We start from the raw sequence: 19,243 nt of genomic DNA on the forward strand, positions 1-19,243 counted from the left end.
CTTATCATTTATTGACAACCACAAAAAGAAATAAAAAGGGATCATAGAGACCATCTAATGATTAGACACTTGTTCAGTTTTCACAAACTCCATATTCCATAACATGTCTGATGTTAGCCACTGAATGAACAGGCCTGGCTCATGATGACAAATGAGAGCTGACTATTAAGATCAGTGACAGCAATAAAATAGTGGGAAAATAGTCTGGAATAGTGGGAAACATAGAAAAAAAGGAGTACCTGCCATATTTAAAAATGGCAATTATACTTGGTGCTTGCCAATTGTCAGAAGAATTCAGATTCAGGCTATCCATTAGTGATAAGTTGATCTAATACTTCTCTTATTGTAAGATGCTGTGTTAGACTAATCTTAACATAGTTTTAAATACTCTGCTTGGACTGATCCCACACTTAAAGAAATTCCAATTCAGGGTAAACCTAACAACTCCCCAAGGTTCAAGAGAAAAAAGATAAGTACTCTCCATATAACAGGTTTTAACTTTGAGAATTCCCTAGGAGCATCAACTAAAATAGAATAATTTTATATAAATATTCTAGCATAAATTAAAGTTGTGATATATTCTCATATTTCATAAATAAAAAAGTCAATATTTACTGGCCAGCCTGGTAGCATAGTGGTTAAGTTTGTGGGCTCCACTTTGGTGGCCCAGGGTTCCTGGTTCAGATCCTGGGCGGGAACATACACACCACTCATCCAGCCATGCTATGGTGGCACCCCATGTACAAAGTAGATGAGGACTGGCACAGATGTTAGCTCAGCAACAATCTTCCTCAAGCAAAAAGAGGAAGATTGGTAACAGATGTTAGCTCGGCAACAGTCTTCCACACAAACACACAAAAAAGTCTATATTTAATATTTAACTCAAAAAAATTAAAAAGTAGCTTTCTTTTAATACAACAAATCAAAAAACAAAATTCATCATTGGGTAATCCCTGTGCTATTGAAAACAAACAAAAAACATTAACAGTTCCAGAATTCAAATAATGTTCTGTGTACTGTCCTAAGTATTTTACATGCATTATTTCATTTCATCATATAACCACCCCATGCAACTGGTTCTATTCTTATCACTAATTTATGTAAGAGGAAACTGAGGCCCAAATAAGAAAAGTGACTTACCCAGGACCAGATAGTAATAAAGTTCTAGACTAGAATTTGAGCCTGCTCCCTCTTTCTTTTTCTCTCTCTTTCCCCATCTCTTCTCTCTTTCTTTCTCTCCAATTTAACATTAAATAACTCGTTCATATTATACCCACCTATCAGCACCTTGTTTTTGCACATGATATTGAATTTTGAAACTATTTTCTTTCAACACATCCAGATCTACCTTATTTCTTACATTTACATAATCTTACTATATAGATGAGCCATTATTCATATAACTTACCACCTATTTAGAGAAAAAGCACAATGTAACAGTTTAGCACACAGACTGTACAGTTGGATTCCTGGAGTGCGAATCTTAAGAGCGCACGCACTAGGTCATTACTGCACTTAATAGCTCTATGACCACGCTGTAAAATGGGGCTAATAATAGTAACTACCTCAGAAGTCTGTTATGAGGGTTAAATGAATTAATACTGCGAAAGCATACAGAACAAAGTCTGATGTAATTAACAATCTATATAAGAACAATTAATACACTTTGAGAATTATTTTCATTATTTCCAAGTTTTTGGTATTGTAAACAATACACCTTCATCAAAGGATACAGTATATCTAATTTTAATATTGTCAAATGATGCTCCTGTAAGTGTGCCACCTTTGATAAGATGCATTATCAAAATTTTTATATGTTTAACTTTTAGATGGAAAATGGTGTCCCATTTTAAATTTCATTTATTTCTGAGTGAGTGAAGTTGAGAGACTTTTCAAATGTTTGTAGATCATTTACATTTACTTTATAAAAATTACCAAGTCTATCCATTTCTTGCTTTTCTAATAGATTGCTTATCTTTTGCTTAATGTTTAGAATTTCCTTTTTTCAAATTTCTATCTGATTTTTCCTTCATAGTTTTACTGTATTTATATATTTTTATTAAAATTTTTGTAATGTACTCAATTTGTAAAATCTCATTTATTGATTCTGGGAAGAACAATTTAAAATAAGTTTACTTAAGTTTTAAAAAATTTACTTTTCCAATAATTATAAATATTAAACAGCCCTATTATTTGTAATCACTGCTTTATAGAACTTAAATGGTCATATATTTTAACTTACTGGTCATACACACAGTCATGGGTGGCATAACAACGTTTTGGTCAACAATGGACTGCATATATAACAGTGGTCCCACAAGATTAGTACCAGATAGCCTAGGTGTGTAGTAGACTATACCATCTAGGTTTGTGTCAGTGCACTCTGTGACGTTTGCACAATGACAAAATTGCCTAAGGACACATTTCTCAGAACATATCCCTGTCCTAAAGTGATGCAAGACTGTAATCAGCTCAGTTTAAAAGACAAATATTTCATACTCAAACCCTTTAAAATACATGCATTTTCTGAAAAAAAGTATACTATGATTCAAAATAAATTAGTTTGCTTTAGATTCTCTTATACTTAACATAATAAAAAAGGTGAAATAATTTTCTTTTAGGGAAGCCAAAACTGTAGATGAAATATTTGGATATCAAAGAGGATAACAGTTTCTTTTCTTTTCTCAAACATGATAAAATAACATCACTCAGCTGAAAATTAAATGTATTACAAACAGTTGTGGTCATTTTTCACTTGTCAATGAGCCATTAGACACTGCATTATTTTATTAGAGTTTGTTGTTGTTATTCTGTGGTACTTAGGTTCCTAATAATTCTTTTTTGCAGTTGACAGATAGTGTCATCATTCTCTGAAACAAATGGTAATTGGAACTCTTTGGCAAAGAGTGTATCTTGATCATACTTCTCCTTTCTCTTGTCTTTCGTTAACACACCCCTCCTCTGCACTGTGTTAGCAGAACACAAGAGAAGAATGACTTGATGTTCTTGGAGGGTAAGTTGAAGGACAATCAGAAGATCTACTTGTGATGTATTCAGCACTAATTGAAGCTACAACAAATTCTTTTTATTCAGAATGATATTCCTGCTGTTATGTAGGGCAATCTTATGGGAAAATAATGTTTGAAACTATCCACAAAACCACTCTTAAAATATACAAGATATTATGGGCTATCTCAAGATCATATTTTAATAACTATAAGCTAACAGTGAAAATAGATAGTGCTAGATTATGAGATTTTTTGACACAACAATGAGCATTCAAGTACCAAAAGGAGATTCTGGAGTACAAGATTGCAATATCAGAGTGACTATAGAAGTTGTAGGAGGATGATTAAATTAAATAATCCTTAGTGTGAGGCAACAACATGGGACCAAGAACTCTGACATAGATATGAGAAGCACCTAGAAAGGGAGCTTAGAAAAGTAAACTATGACAAAACAAAGGGGTCTGGGCCACATAAGAAATAAATATAAACTAAACAGTCTAAAACATTATGAAATGGATGAACTTTAAAACACATAAGCAAGCAAATGTGCTTTGTACAAAATAAATTGCAAATTTAGAAACTGGACTAAGTACAGAACACGTTTAATATCAACAAAATGCTGTATGCTATAACAAAGGTCCAGATGTATTTCAAAAATGTAAGGAGAAAATTTTTAAAATGTCATTTTTTCTTTAGCTCTTCATGTTAAGCTAGCCGTGCTTATGTTTTCATTTGCTTTTAAAAATCTAATTTGCTGAGTTATATTTACTGTTTCATTTTGATATAATATGCTACTAATTTCTAATAATAATTTAATCAGTTGTCTCCTGGTTGAAATAGAGATAAATTTTAAAATAATTTTTTTTAAAAAATAAGGAAAAGAAAAAATGAAACAAGTCCGTATACAAGGAGTTTACTCTAGTGAGGAATGTTTGTGTGTGTTTCCATTTAAAAAGTATCTATATATGCTCTAATGTTTTATATAACATTTTACTATATTATGAAGGTGATATAAGATCACTATAAGAAATTTTGAAAATATAGAAATAAAGAGAAAAAGCACACACATTTCCACAATCTGAAGTCAGTCAATCTTTCATTGCTTTTCTTTTATAGTCTTCTAAAATACTGTAGGAAAACTCTCAAAATAGGGAAGTACAAGGCACAGGAGAGGCACATGGATGAAGTCATCTCTTCTGACTGAAGGGTCTTGTGAATGTTGATGAAGAAGACACACGAGTTGTGTCTTGATACCTGGCAGACAGAGGAGGCAAAAGTCCTGTAGGCAAAGAAAGAAATGTGTGAAAATATCAAGGCAGAAATAATATCCAGAATAAGGCAATTGTAATTAGTTTGGTCTATGTGTAATTTGCCAGGTGGGGAGTGTGTGGTAAATAAGGCTTGAGATGGCAAGAGTAGAAGGATGGAGATTCCTACTTGCCAGGCTAAGAAAACTAGTCTCTATTCTTTGGCCTAACCAAAGCTGTTGACGGATACTTACTAGAGTGGTGGCATGATTCAGACTGTTGCTTTAGGCTTATCACTTTAATAGGAAAGAAGATGATTGTTCAGTTTAAGATGATGAAGGAATGGAAATAATGAAAACTGGAGACAGTGAGACAATTTGGAGGGCTATTGTAACAGCCCAGTATGGCAGATTATAGGGGCCTGAACTCAGAAAAGAGCAGTACAAAAGGAAAGGAGAACATTTATCTAGCACTTTAATACTTAGACTATAGGCAGAGACTACCTAGATTTCTTTTTTTGAGGAAGATTAGCCCTGAGCTAACATCTGCTGCCAATCCTCCTCTTTTTGCTGAGGAAGACTGGCCCCGAGCGAACATCTGTGCCCATCTTCCTCCACTTTATATGTGAGACGCCTGCCACAGCATGGCTTGCCAAGCAGTGCCATGTCCATACCCAGGATCTGAAACAGCAAACCCCAGGCCGCCAAAGCAGAACATGTAAATTTAACCACTGCACCACCAGGCTGGCCCTGTATCTAGACATTTTTTATAGAATACAGAGAAGATGAAAAATGTTTATACTAAAGAATATCCAAGTTAGTGACCAACTGAACTTAGAAAGAAGTGTACAATGTAGGATGATTCCTATGTTTCTAACTCAGGAGATGTTGGCATCATTACCAGAATGAAGAATACTGGTAGAAGTTTAGGTATGAAAGGAAAATGATGAATACACACCCACACCCACATCCATACATACACACGAAAAAATACGTGGAGGTTTGTGTTTGATCATAAGAAGTAAATCTTTTCCAAAGATAGATATTTTTATGATCAAAATGCAGAAATATTTAGTTATATAAGTTTGGAATTTCCTTGAGTAAGAGGAATATGTATTCAAGAAGGACTATGAATAGACATGTATTTAAATGGTAGCCAGAGAAAGACCCTACTATAAAAGAAACAGAGATAGAACCAGAGATGGAGGAAGTTGACAAGAATTTTGGAATATTATGGAAGCTAAAGAAGGAGAAAATATTAGAAGGAATGGAATAACGAACAATGTCAAATACCACAGAGAGATCAACAAAATAAAGTAAAAAAAAAAAAGTGCCCAAAGGGATTGGTAATATTCCAGGTTTTTGGCACCTTAGCAAGAACAGTTTCAGCACACTGATGAGGACAGAAACCTGGTTGCAGTGGGATGTACAAAGAAAAAAATGTTATGAAAGAGAAACAGTAAAGCACAGTACTTGTTGAAAAAGCTTGGTTTTGAAGGGAAGGGAATTGATAAGAGGGTGATGAAATTTCATAAAGGGTCATGGAGATGTTTACATAAATAATAAGAAAGAACAATTAGAGAGGGAGAAGTTGAAGAAAAGAAGACTGATAAATGATAAGGTAAAGATTTCTAAGTGATAACAGAGTTAGAAGGAAAAGCTTTGAATAAAATAAGATGCATTTATCTAATTGAGGAAGGAGAAAATGAAGTAAATATGAGTATGTCGAGGCAAATATATCTGAAGAGAGTAGAGGGAAATTAAAATATTGTGTATCATATGAACAAACCAAAAAGAGAATTCCAGAGATACTCTTTCCTCTTCCTGATACGTTATGTTGCAGATGCTATTTCATCTCTCATATGTTTCCAAATTGTAATTGAAGACTGATTAATAGCAGGGGCTGAGAGAGAAAAGAAACAAAAATCTAAGACTACCTTATTTCATAAGATTGACTGAACCCGAAAAGAGCCAGCGTAGAGAGCAGTCTAAAAAGGCAGATAGGAGCCCTGAGAGCAAAATCACCAATCTGATATCGGGTTGGCTTGCGATCCCTTGGCTCTTTTCCAGCTGAACTGAATACGTTCACTCTATCGCTATTTCCTTCTATCTTTTCAACGTCCTCAATATGTTCTCGACTTGAAATTCTCTAACTGGTCTACAACTGACATCTACTGGGACATTCCTGAATGGAGCAGCATTTGATCATTACATGTTTCTCCTTCTTTTTTTTAATGCTTATTGTGTGTAACATCAAAATGAAGTGTGGAGCAGACGTCTTGGGGCAAATAATCCTGGATGCTTGGACACACTTGCCTTTGTACAGATCCGAGTTATGAGCTTGTCTCTTGATGAAAAGATAAACCTCAGTGAACCAAGACAATATAAACTGAAGACACATGCCTTAAAATGGAACTGGATACCTTATGTTTAAAAAGGTGCAGGAAATACGCTGTGAGACTTCATAGTGCTAGAATGCCAAAGCAATAAAAATCCCTACAAGTTCACATTTTCTAGTAAAATATTAATAATTATGTCATCTTTCTTTCCTTCTTATCTTCTTTCTCTATTTTTTTCTCTTTCTTTTCAATAAGGAAATCAAATACTCAGGATTTCATCAATTGTTCTAAAAAGATTAAAAAAATCTGTGTTTTCAAAAGTACCAAATAATACATGCCATGCCAGTCTGACACAACAGACGGACCCCTGATTGAGTTTGGTACCTATCCAGAATATTATGCCAATATGCTTTTTTTTGTGTGCCTGCTTTATACAAAAAACAGCTTCAGAATATAAATAAAAATTATACCTGGCTTTTTGTGTCTTTGCACTTTGTTACAGTGGACTATCATCTATGACTTCAGCAATTGTGGCAAAACTGACTTCAAAGTATCTAATTTTTAGATTTAAAATGATAAGAAGAAATATAAAGCTATGTATGACAAGCCAAAGACTATTCTATGATCTTGATATAATCATTAGAATTATATTTCAACTCATTGATGTAAACAAAAAAAGCCCTTGAATTAAACTACAAATAATGATAGAGAAAATAAAATGTTAATAATCATTAATAGAGAACTTTTAAAACAATTAAAAGGAATCAGTGAATCACAGAGGAAAATAAAGAGTGATATTTGACATGAAATTTGTAAGAATCTGGATTACACTTTTACGTAAACTATGATTTAATATCAGCATATGTTGTAACATTTACAAATTAGGTAATACATGGAAAATATAGAAAAATATAAATCCTTAATTAAATTTAAAGGTTTATCTTGAATTCCCTGTTGTATCTCATATTTGGCCTTGATACGTGCATGGAATTTTTGCAAAGATGATTATATTAAGGAAATCATGTTTCAGCTGGTCCATGTTTACTAGAAGCATCATCTGCTAAGCTCAAGTCAAAATTCATATAACAAACACAAATAATGCAATTAGTTATCATAAATCAGATATTTCACTCCTCGGTATTTTTATAAAATTAATGAAAGCAAATACCCCAGACTAAAGACTATAATTTACTTAGTTGGAGGTCATACCGTACCAACTACACAGTCATCAAATATCAAAGCTAATCTTTCTTCTCTGTTTTCCCCAACATCCCTACACTCATTAGGCACTTTGCTCTTGCAATTTTGACTTCTGCATGCATCACGACTTTGTTGAGCAATACGAGCTTTGTCCGGCTTTAACACTGAACATTAAGCATTAGGTTGATTTAAATATCTGAGTCTATTTCATACTATTCTTTTTCTTTTCCTTATTCTGTAGTTATGTGTTTGTTTTTGTGTAAGAATTTGTTCTTCTTCATTCACAGCAATAAATTACTTGAGGACAGGGATTCTATTTTGTAACCTCTGATTTACGTAGCATTAGCAAAATTAGAAGCTTCTATTTTTAGTTAAATTTAAGACCATTCCTTTCAAATGGGTGAATTTATTACCTTTTGAACTGCCAGAAAACATTGTATTAAGTAATTTCTGTCTCGTGGGCACCTCTAGGGCGCAATGATGCTGAGATGAATAACTGAAACTATTTCTCTGAAGAAACTTACAGTAAGGGAGGTATGCCCAAAAAACCCCACCTCCAAACCATATAACTAAATGTTATCAGAGTTGAGGTAAACATGTAAAATATGCTGTGGGAGAACAGAGCAGGAACTGTCTAGTTTTCCTACAGGACAAAAGCAGACTTCCTTGAGGAAATGACTCCTATCCTGAGACTTGAAGGATGAATAGGAGCATACCAAATGAACTAAGCACAAATAAGGAAGAGGCCTGTGTAAAATTACAGAAACCTGAAGCAGGATGAAGACGGCTCAAAGGTAGTTTAAAATATATCACACTTCAATAATAGTTTGAAGCCAAATGGTGATTACTTTGCGTGACATGCTCTGGTGTTTGGAGTCTAGCGCATACATCTACCTCCTGTTCCAACCTACTTCCCCCACAAAAAATTGTTGTTTAAACAGTAATTCTGTAGGATTATATAGCTGTAGCTGGAATAAAAGAGATTCTTGGATCTAATATGTGTATTGGAATAGAACTCCATAATAGTAGTAATTACCACCACAAAACAGACTAGTTCTCAACACACAGGCATACATTCTCCTATTTCCTGGGGGTCTTTCTATGTCATTTGGCTACTTGCACATGGAAAAAGTCTATTAATCTTATCCTTTTTATATATAATGTAGTTGTGATTGGTAAAAAAAAAAAATAGACAATAGTAAGCAGGGGGAAATAACCAGTATTTTGGTAGAGAAAGAAGTTTATTGATATTCTTGGGGGGATAGAATGGACAGGAGAAGTAGGTAAGGGATTTACACAGATAAAGAATCACTGAGAGAAAAGAGAGGAATTCTAGGTTCACAAAAGACATTCACCATAGATTTTTTTGTTCCTGACACACTCACAGGACTGACAACAGGGAACGCATTACAAAATAATACTGCCATAGGAAGTTAGAGAGGCGTCCTTGAAGGGCTTTAAAGAGTAGAATAATCTTATCTAATTTGTGGCTTAAAAGTTTGAAATACGAATGGATAATAGGGTTAAATTTCCAATAAAATCCTTAAAATAGCAATTAATTACATTTTAAACCTCTTTTAGATTATTTTTTCCCATCTGCTGTAATATTAGAAAAAAAAAACTGGACAATCCCTTTTGCAGGTTGCTTTTCTGGGAATGAGCCTCTAAGACAAGTTGCCATTCAGGGTATTCATTAAGTAGTTAGCTAAGATCAACAACAGGGAAGGGAAGGGAAGGAGGAAAATCGAGCAGAAGGACAAACTGAGTGCAATACAGGCCCAACACTTGCCTTGGCTGACTCCACAGGGAGCTCAAAGGCTAAAAGGGCCTATAATACTTGTCATCTTGGGCAGAAATGGCCAGGACTTCAGACCCTCATCTCATGGATCAATTGAATATGGGCTCTCCTAGACACAGTGCGACTTTGGGTGACACCGCTCTTTGCAGCACAGGCAATCCAGGAAGAGGCTGACTGTTGATGGCTTTTTGCTGACAGCATTCCTGAAAGCTGTAGAGCAAGACATTCCTTGAAGGGACTTCTGAATGGAATACCATTCTCATCGCATTACCATGTACTAATTTGCTCTTTAATTAGTTGTAGATAGTTGCTAAATTACCCAGAAGTCATATCTTCTCCTTAGCAAGTATTCACATCTTTTCTATCCCCTTTGCCTTTTATATCATTCTTAGTTATGTGTTCTAAAATGCTCTTCACTTCCTTCTTTAGTTTAGAGGCCCAAGCCTAGACAAACAAATCTATTAAAAATCAGATCATAAAATATGGCATGGAAGGCTGCAAAGGGCATTCACAAAATAAACATTTAGCATTAATAAACTCTTTTAACAGACACATAGAAAATTCCTAAACGAAAACAGGAAAAATCAATTATTTGCAATGAGCCTAGCATTTTAAAGATGTTTAAGTAGATAGAAAAGATTGGGTTCTTTATAAAAGAATTTAATTATTTATTTCCAGCAATATGATCCTTGTAAATTCCTTTAGCCCATAATCTAGTGGGGCTCTGAAATTAAACAGCCTAGGCAACATCTTATTTTAAATATGTGAGCAAAAACTACTGAACTAAACTTGAGAACGAAGTCATTGATCTGAAGACTATTTTCTGTGGGATTGTATGCTATAGAGTTGGTTCATATGGTGTTATAGGCAATTTTCCAGAAAAACATATAAACTGAAATACTTGCCTGCCTGAGGTTGGGCTATATTTATATCACCACTGGCCTTTCTGCAGCACATGCCATCTGCCATTCTGTAGTCACATAAAAGCTCTGGAAAGGTTTAGCATCATCAAAGCAGAGAGGACATTTATAAAACAGACGTTACCTTTTGATCTCTGTTTTTGAATATTTCTGTCACTAGTTTTTCTCTGCTTATCTGAACTTTTAAAACAAGAGGAAGACTTTACTCATGCTGTAGCATGTGATAGAGATTCCTAATTCACTGGATTGGTCAACCCTAACTGTACATATGCTCAGCGGTTTACACAAGTTGCTAGAGACTGCAGCTATAATTTATTTAATCTATTAAAGCACATGACATATGATCAAAAAGGAAAAATACATAAACCAAATACAACTACTGAGATCAAAAACTTTAAGCAGTTATCTTCTGTGTATTATCTGAACTTTCTTTCATACATCTGGTTTCCATGCCAGCTAAGGGAACAAATACCTGTAGGTGCATCTTTATATTATACATTCAAAAATAAAACCCCAATAAAAAGAAATATATTTCTGCTTTGTGATTTAAACTTCCCTTACCTAAGTATCTATACCAGGTTTCAGAGATAGAACCACTGAATTTCAACAATGAAAAATAAACCAGATATGTATCTCTATTTGGTTTGCAATGTAATTTGGTTATCAGTTTGGATTTTTAGAAGTCTTTTTGAATATAAAACTTCTGAATCTAAAAAGCAATTTTTAGAAGTCATAATCTGTTAACAAAGAGATTTCTTCATTGTGATGTCACTGAGTCTGGTGAGAAGTGAATTTAGTCTTCTTTAGTTCATTTTACTGCTTTATGCTGTGAAGTTTATCTGTCCTCCTCTTTAATGATAGCTTTACTGCTACACTGGTCTAAACATGTACATGCGGATGCCACAATGATACTGCCATTTGCCATAAATAAAAGATACAACAATGAGTAAAGGATTGTTCTTTCTGCCATGATCTTGCTCAGGGACTAAAGAGAAAGAGGACATGTATATTTAAAAGAGTCTTTTTTCCCCCTCAATTCATGCTTCTCACACACCAACTCACCTCCTCTTGGCTGAACTGATGGAATTTTGAAGGACAGAAGACAGCTGACAACCACGGGTGAGACTTGAGTTAACAGAATGAAAGCAACATCTCAGGCACTGGCCTCAGGTTTTAAAAGCAAGTAAAGACTAGATCTTGAGCATGCTAGGAAGTTAAGAGTTAGAACATTTTTCTAATCTAGGAATAGGTTTTTTTTTCTAATTTAGATAAATGATTTTCTTGATTCCTTAGGATCAAACAAAAAATCAAACAACTGCTTAATAAAATGTATGAGCTGCACTGCATTTTTTTTTTTTTTTGTAAAAGTGGAATTATAGCCTTTCAGTATCAAGTTCAAGAACACAGTCTTCAGGGCAGCCTGGCTTCTCCCCAGCTGTTCCTCTTCCCAGCTGTGTGACCTTGAATATGTTTGGTGTGACTGTGAATGGTACTTCACCTCTTTAAATCCCATATTTCTCATTGCACAATAAGCATCAATACAGCATCCATCATGATTGCTGTGAGAATTAAATGAGGTAATTTGAGTTGTAGATAACCAGTTAGTGTCCAGCAAATTCTTAGTTATTGCTATATTACTATTATTTTAATAGTAGTTATTTTTATTAGTATAGTTATGGATTTTATCAATTTATTAAATAAAATAGTTAGAAAATGATTTCTAGCTACGCTTAATTTATTCCAAATTTGTTAAACTTAGAGCAAATCCAAGCATTTCTATTTTTCCAGCAAATTCTTCATTTCTGTTAAATACATGGAAAAAAGATACTTCTTTTCGTCTTTTGTGGAGTTTTCTTCCTACAAAGGATAGAGAATTATCCAGAAGAGGAAAGATACCATGGCCCCCTGCAGTGGATCTGCCCAGATGTCATGAGTGCTCATACAGAAAACAGAAGAGCCAGCATGTCCTTGTTTTGGTCCTTTCCTGAGTTCTTCATAAGTATGTTTTAAATAAGCTTGTTTTCCATTCAATGTACTAATTGGGTGGATGATAAAATACTGTTCTGTGCTGCATGAGATGTTTCAAATTCAGAAAATTATTTGTTTGTGTATAGAAAAACATTTGTCTTCCCAAAAGAATGAGTCTGAGCCTTCACGATTCATTCATTATCAAGTCAAATTACCAAGTTATGGAATAAAACTCTGTTTTAGAAGAGATAGCTAATTACTGAAACTCTAAAGCTTTCCTTACCAAGCTAGAATACTTAATGTCTAATGTTCAAGTTTCTTTCTCAGAAAATAAGATAACTGGTTTTAAGTCTCCTAAAAATTCCTCCCACAAATGCTTTCTAAATTAAACTATAATCCTCGCCAGCCCCCAACCATTTCTCTTCTTTGTGGAATTCTAAGGGGAACATTGCTGCACTTACACGTGCTAAGATATAATTTTCCAAAGCCTGTGCCCTGTCCAATTTTTCTAATAGCTCTGAGAGCCTAATATAGTTCCTATACTCAGGGTATATAAAGCCTGTCAACATTAAAATCATCTCTTTCTTTCTCTGTCTGCCTCCTACCCCAATCTAACCTCCCTCTCCATTCTTATTTTAAAGTTTATTTAGATCTTAGGACACTTCTCAGACTTTTATTCTTCTCAGTATCCCAAAGCCAAGCATTTAGCTCTCAAAAATATTAAACTCATTTAACTCACATTTACTTCACATTTTAAAAGAAATCACTGAATAATATATGTAGATTTCTTTTGATTAAAGTAGAATATTGAAGATGTTTCTCTTCATTAATATAAACTTTTTAGGGTATTCCAAATTCCATCCTGCTGTTTTGATAAATATCTGTTTTGCTTCCTTAAGTTGCTCTCAATAAAAACATATTCCTACAGTATGTAATTAACACCAAACACATTCTTTATGAAATTTTATAGGTAAATCTCCTTAAGTATATACATACATATTAACTATAATGAATATTTAAAAACATATCTTAACAGTTTTTTCTTTTCTAGATTTCTTTGGTAGTACCAAACAAAAAAGGGCAACATATTTTTTTGGTAAATACTTTATTTATCACACACTTGACCAGCAATTCCAAAAGGCATCCTTTATCAGAATAATAGTGTCAAGAGATGCACTGCAAGACACACAACTCATGATCAAGTAAGTGTGAGAAATACCTTTGAATTGTGTAATGTACATTGACATCATGGAAGCTTTGTGAAATGTGGTTGTCATGACACTAATTTAATCTTGTTTAACTCAGTTTTGTAAAAATTTAAAGAGAGTTGACTTTATTAATTTATCAACAATTAATATTTATTTATTGAACCAATATTTTTAACAATTACAGTGTGTCCGGCTGTATTCTAAGGAGGAAAACATAGAAGTCTGTAAAAAAATATGATTCTGGTCCTCAGAAGTTTATACTCTAATAATAATAACAAAAAAGGCTCTTCTTAACATAAGTAATGTCAATTATTCACTAAAGCTCATTTTTAAACATTTTGAGACATCATTTTTTATTTTTATTTTTTAATTAATTTTTTTAATTTTCTTTTTCTTTCCTTTATTGTTTTAAAGTAATTTTATTGGGATTATAATGGTTTATAACATTGTGTAATTTGGGGTGTACATTATTATTTATCAATTCCTGAATACACTTCATTGTGCTCACCCCCAGTAGTCTAATTTTTATCCATCACCATACATATGTGCCCCTTTGTCCCTTTTGCCCACCCTCCTACCACCTTCCCCTCTGGTAACCACTAATCTGTTCTCTTTATGCACATATTTGTTATCTTCCACATATGAGTGAAATCATGCACTATTTGTCTTTCTCTGTCTGGCTTATTTCACTTAACATCACACCCTCCAGATCAATCCATGAAAGACACCATTTTTTAGGTGAAACAAAAACAAACCCTGAAGCAGAGAATGAAAGTATGTAAATACTCTAGGCAAAAAATTTTATAAGTAATAGTGCTAAGGTTCAAAACCAGAGGGTCCATTGCAAACCCTGTGTTCCTAAGTGTTAGACTATAGCTACTTCAGAGCATGCCTTTGCAAATAGCACAATTGATTATAGATTACTTGAGATCAGAGGCCTGGTCTATCTTGCGGGAAGTTTATCCCTTTTTCCTAACATAGTTCCCAACATATTGCCATAGACACTGCCCAATAAGTGAACAAATAACTGAACAAACATATGTTCACTACTGGTCTAAAAGACAAGTAACTGCTGCTCAGATATGGCTTCCTACTGCATATAGATGATTAGGTCAAGATTAGCACCTTTCATATTCTTGTTTTCCTATTTTCCATCTCCAGGCCTAAAAATTTATCTAAAAACACATCGATCATCAACTATTTTGTTTTAAAATCAAAACCTGTTCAAGACTAATCGCTTCACCTATTCTCATAAACTGGCCATGACCATTCATTACTGTCTTACTCTTCTTACCATCGACTAGTTTCTCTCTATTGGCTCTACTCTCTTCTCGGTTCACTCTAAATCTAAAACCATACTTCATTCGCTGTAAACTCCTAACCTTCCTCATGCAAACTTCTTAAAGAGTAGTGCATACTCACCACCTCCACATTTCTTTCTTTCTATTTCCAATCTAAACTCAAGTTGTGATGACTTCACATTTTTAAATATTTTACAATTTAATCAGCATCTATTCATTCATTTGCCTAGTTTATCAAACAATATTCTTGAGAGTTTAAGTCCTTCCTCTATCTCACTCTTAGATGAAATAAATAACCATGCACTGTAGATTCTCTCTCTCTCTCCGTTTCTTACTGCATCCATCTACCTCTCTCTATTTTCAATATTTGAGTCTCTTTGAAGCCACCCTTGTTTCTCCCTTGGATTATTGCCATAGCCTCCCTACTGTTTTCATTGCTTTTTCTCTTTCCAGCTATAACTTCTCGCCCATTCTTCTCACTCTCACCAGAGGGATATGTGTGGGAATATGATTGAGACATCCCTGCTACTATTCCTGACAGAGGAACATGCAGAAGGTATAGCTACATTGTAAAAATAGTTCAAAATTGCAAAGAAAGACACCATGCTCCATATGGCCCTATATCTGGTGCCAGACCCATATAATCCACATCAACTTTCCTACTAAACCAAATTTGTTTTGGCTTTTGCAGGAAGGAAGAGAAGGGAATTGTCACCATGAGAAGAATATTTCATGAAGCATTAATATTTTTCCTCCTCCTTTTCTAGAAAGGGAGGTTGGAATTAAATACTTCTACGACCTCTCTATTCTCTTTTACTCCAAAGTTGAGAAAATTCAATTGAATTTTGATGAGCCTTCACACTGCTGATGGGTCTGTTTAAATATGGGCATGTAAAAGGAAGAAGAGACACAGTGAAGCTGAGAGTACAGCACTGTGAGTGCCACTTCTTGGTGTGGCAAGGGTACATGTTTCTCTGAGGGGCAGACAGGGGGAACGAGCACAGAGTACCTGCAGCAAGTGGGTATGAGATAGAAAAAAGCTACAAGTCACAAGAAAAAAGAGCTATAAATTACAAGAATGTGGTAATATTTAAAGTTCACTGAATATGTATCCAAAACGAGAGTGTTTTAAAGTGTGAAAAACTCCTGGATAGAACTATATTTTCGGTAAGTACCGAGATTACATTAGTTGGCACATTTAAGTTCCCTTCTACCTACTACACAGTCAATGACATTTCAAATACTAAAGTTGATCTTAGTTACTAGTTTAATTACTATGGCATCACTGAATTGAGATTACTTAATTAATATCTGTTAGCTCTTCTTTAAAAAAGCAAATATGTATAATTCATTCCCTTGCTTAAACACCTTCAATGGCTTTCTATTGAAGTTATGAGAGAATCTAAGCACCTTTTGTCTTTAAGGCCCTGCACAATTTATCCCATGCCTTTTTCACAAGCTTCGTCTTCCTATATCTCCCATTTGCTCTGTGTGTTCTCTCTCTATTGATTTCTTAATGTGTCTTGAATAGGCCTTGTCCTCGTGCCTGAGGCTCTCACATATACTCTTTGTTTTGCTTAGAATACTACTTTTTATCCAGCCCACTCTTTTCCAATTTAAAGGTCTTTCCTTATTTTTACTTCCACAACAAGGACATTCTTGAAACTCCTGACTAGTTTAGTTCCTCCTTTTTAAGTTTTCCTACAGAAAGTACATTCTTATTTGTAACAGTTATCATATTTGAAATTACTATTGCGATATCTTTTTTCCCAACCACCCAGTAAAGCAAAGGAACAATGCCAGGCTTCTTTATTATTAAATTCCCACTGTCTCACACAGTGTCTGATAGATAGTAAACATTTAATTAATCTTCTGTTTAACAAATTCATTAACTGTGGGTACTTGAACAGTTCTATTTAACTTGGCCTATCAAAGATCACGCACAATGCAAGTTGAAACAGAAAACAAAACAACCAAACACAGTCAGCAGAGACCCACTAATCAGGAGTCACCCAGTGAACATATATTAAAGCAAACTCATAGAAAGACGAATGTCCATATTTCTTAATACAAAATGTCATTAATCTTCTCAAAATGAAGGTCTACAAGGTCACTACCATTTTGTTGTTGTTGTTGTTGTCTTAAAGGACGTAAATAAGAAAACGTCCAAGTCATACTAACTTCTGGGTCAAAATCAGATCACGTTTAAAAGAAATAACTCAAGTTTTCCTGGATCTTTGTATAAACATACGTAACAGAGATTAGGACAAGGTATAAGATTAGGTAGTTATGTGTCTATAAATATATGATTTTGGAAGCAACATCACAATGGCCCTCCAGTTCTCTGGATTTGCCCTGTGTGCCAGAATATAAAATCCTCTAAAAGCCCACTTCTTCCCAAGCCCTAGATATAAATAGATACCTAGAGCTACTTATTGTGATAACATCCCAAATAAACCAGGACATATCTAAATCTTAGTTTTACTCAGCTGTAATTACTTACCACACTGGAAGTGTTAAATTTATAAACTGCACACAATCATATAGACATGATTAAAAATAAATATCAAAAATCTGTTTAATGAACCATGATTTAGTGCAAAAAAAGTCTTCACTGAAAATAAATATCAAAGGAAATATTAGTTAAACCTTATTTTTTCTATTGAATATTGGGTTTGATCAACGTATTTTTCTTTTCTGACATGTAGCATTCACATAGCTTTTCTATCTCTAAGACGCTACATCAAAAGTTGAGATCAAAAGCAAACATCCTCTACCACAGAGTGGAATTAACAATTACCAAGTTCCAGTCTGCATTAAGTATTCTGATGGGCACTTTTCACAACAATGCAATGAAATAAGTGTTATTCCATTTTACAAATGGAGAAACTGAAGCATACAGGGTTTAAATCCCAATATGGAGTGAGCCAATTCTTCAGAAAAATCTTTCCTACAGTTTATCTTCTCAAACTACAATTTTAGGACCAGCGTTTGACTAATGTCCACTTTTCCCACTTAGAACCAACTGGGAGAGAGCTTACGTACGCTGAGGCTACATTACACTTCTTATGGGGCAGAGGTTGAAGGGCTTAAGCTTGATTGCTCTTAGGACATACTATTCAATGCCCTGACCAGGGAACACTTCCTACAATCAGAAATATGCCCCTCTTGAGGATTTGACTTTTTTCCCCTAGTGAGCACAGCTTTTGGGAAAATGGCAAGCCCCCAAACTACTTGCCCTTTAAAGGTCCAATAAAGTTACAGATTTTATGGCCTGTTATGTGAACTTCACATCTCAAGAGATTTTGATTGTTTTTTTGTTCTGCATTATAACCCCCTCATATCACTTTTATAGAATTTTTAAACATTAATGAAAATACTCAAGATTCAGTCTATTTCTTTGTAGCATGCATGCACTCACGTGCGTGTGCATGTATGCGTGTACAGAAAGGACCTCTGTGTCTTTCATTGTTACGACTCTTCAAAGTTGATCATATAAAGTTGTCCCTCTTTCTGGGTTTTGTAACTAAAGATTTTTTGGTAGTTTCTTTTATTTTGTTTTTCCCTTCATTTGTATGTGTGTGTGTATTTTATTAATTATGAAAAGATGATTCAATCTGGTATCTTCACACTTATTGAAATTACATAGAAGACAAAGAATAGAATGGAAAAAAAGTCAGAAATAATCTTACAGGAGAAGAGAGTGGGGAGGAGAGGGCTGGGGCGACAGAAGCATCCCTTGTATAGCCAGTTTAAAACCTCTTTATGTTCCAGAAAAAAATCGTGAATAATGTCTTTAAAAAGTAACTTTATGTATTTGGCTAATAAAACAGAGGAAAGGAAAATGTTAAGAGCCTCGAAGCTGTTATTAAGTAACTGCCGGTTATGTTAACAAACTATCCAGCTATCCGAAGAGGGGTAAAAGGCAAAAGGCCCTTTATTTCGTATGTGAACAATTAGATTTATAAAGAAGGCTTTCCTTTTAAAAGGGGCATCAAAGGGGAGATTTACTGTTAACATGCAAACATGTAAGGGAACAATATTCCAGCTTGTTTCTGAAAGTCAGCTTTTCCTTTAGGAAAAAAGAAAAATGGAACCGAGGAGTTAGTATTCTATTTTTAAATTAAGGACGGTCCAAATGCAGCTTAACACCTTCTCTCTGTAAATTGTATGCGGACTGCTTAAACGATTTTCTAAAAGTTTAAAAAAAAATTTAAATCATATTAAATAAGAAGTTTTCTTAGAACACCAACAT

The sequence above is a fragment of the Equus asinus genome, chromosome 3 (assembly GCF_041296235.1).
Source record: "Equus asinus isolate D_3611 breed Donkey chromosome 3, EquAss-T2T_v2, whole genome shotgun sequence".
Lineage (NCBI taxonomy): Eukaryota > Metazoa > Chordata > Mammalia > Perissodactyla > Equidae > Equus > Equus asinus.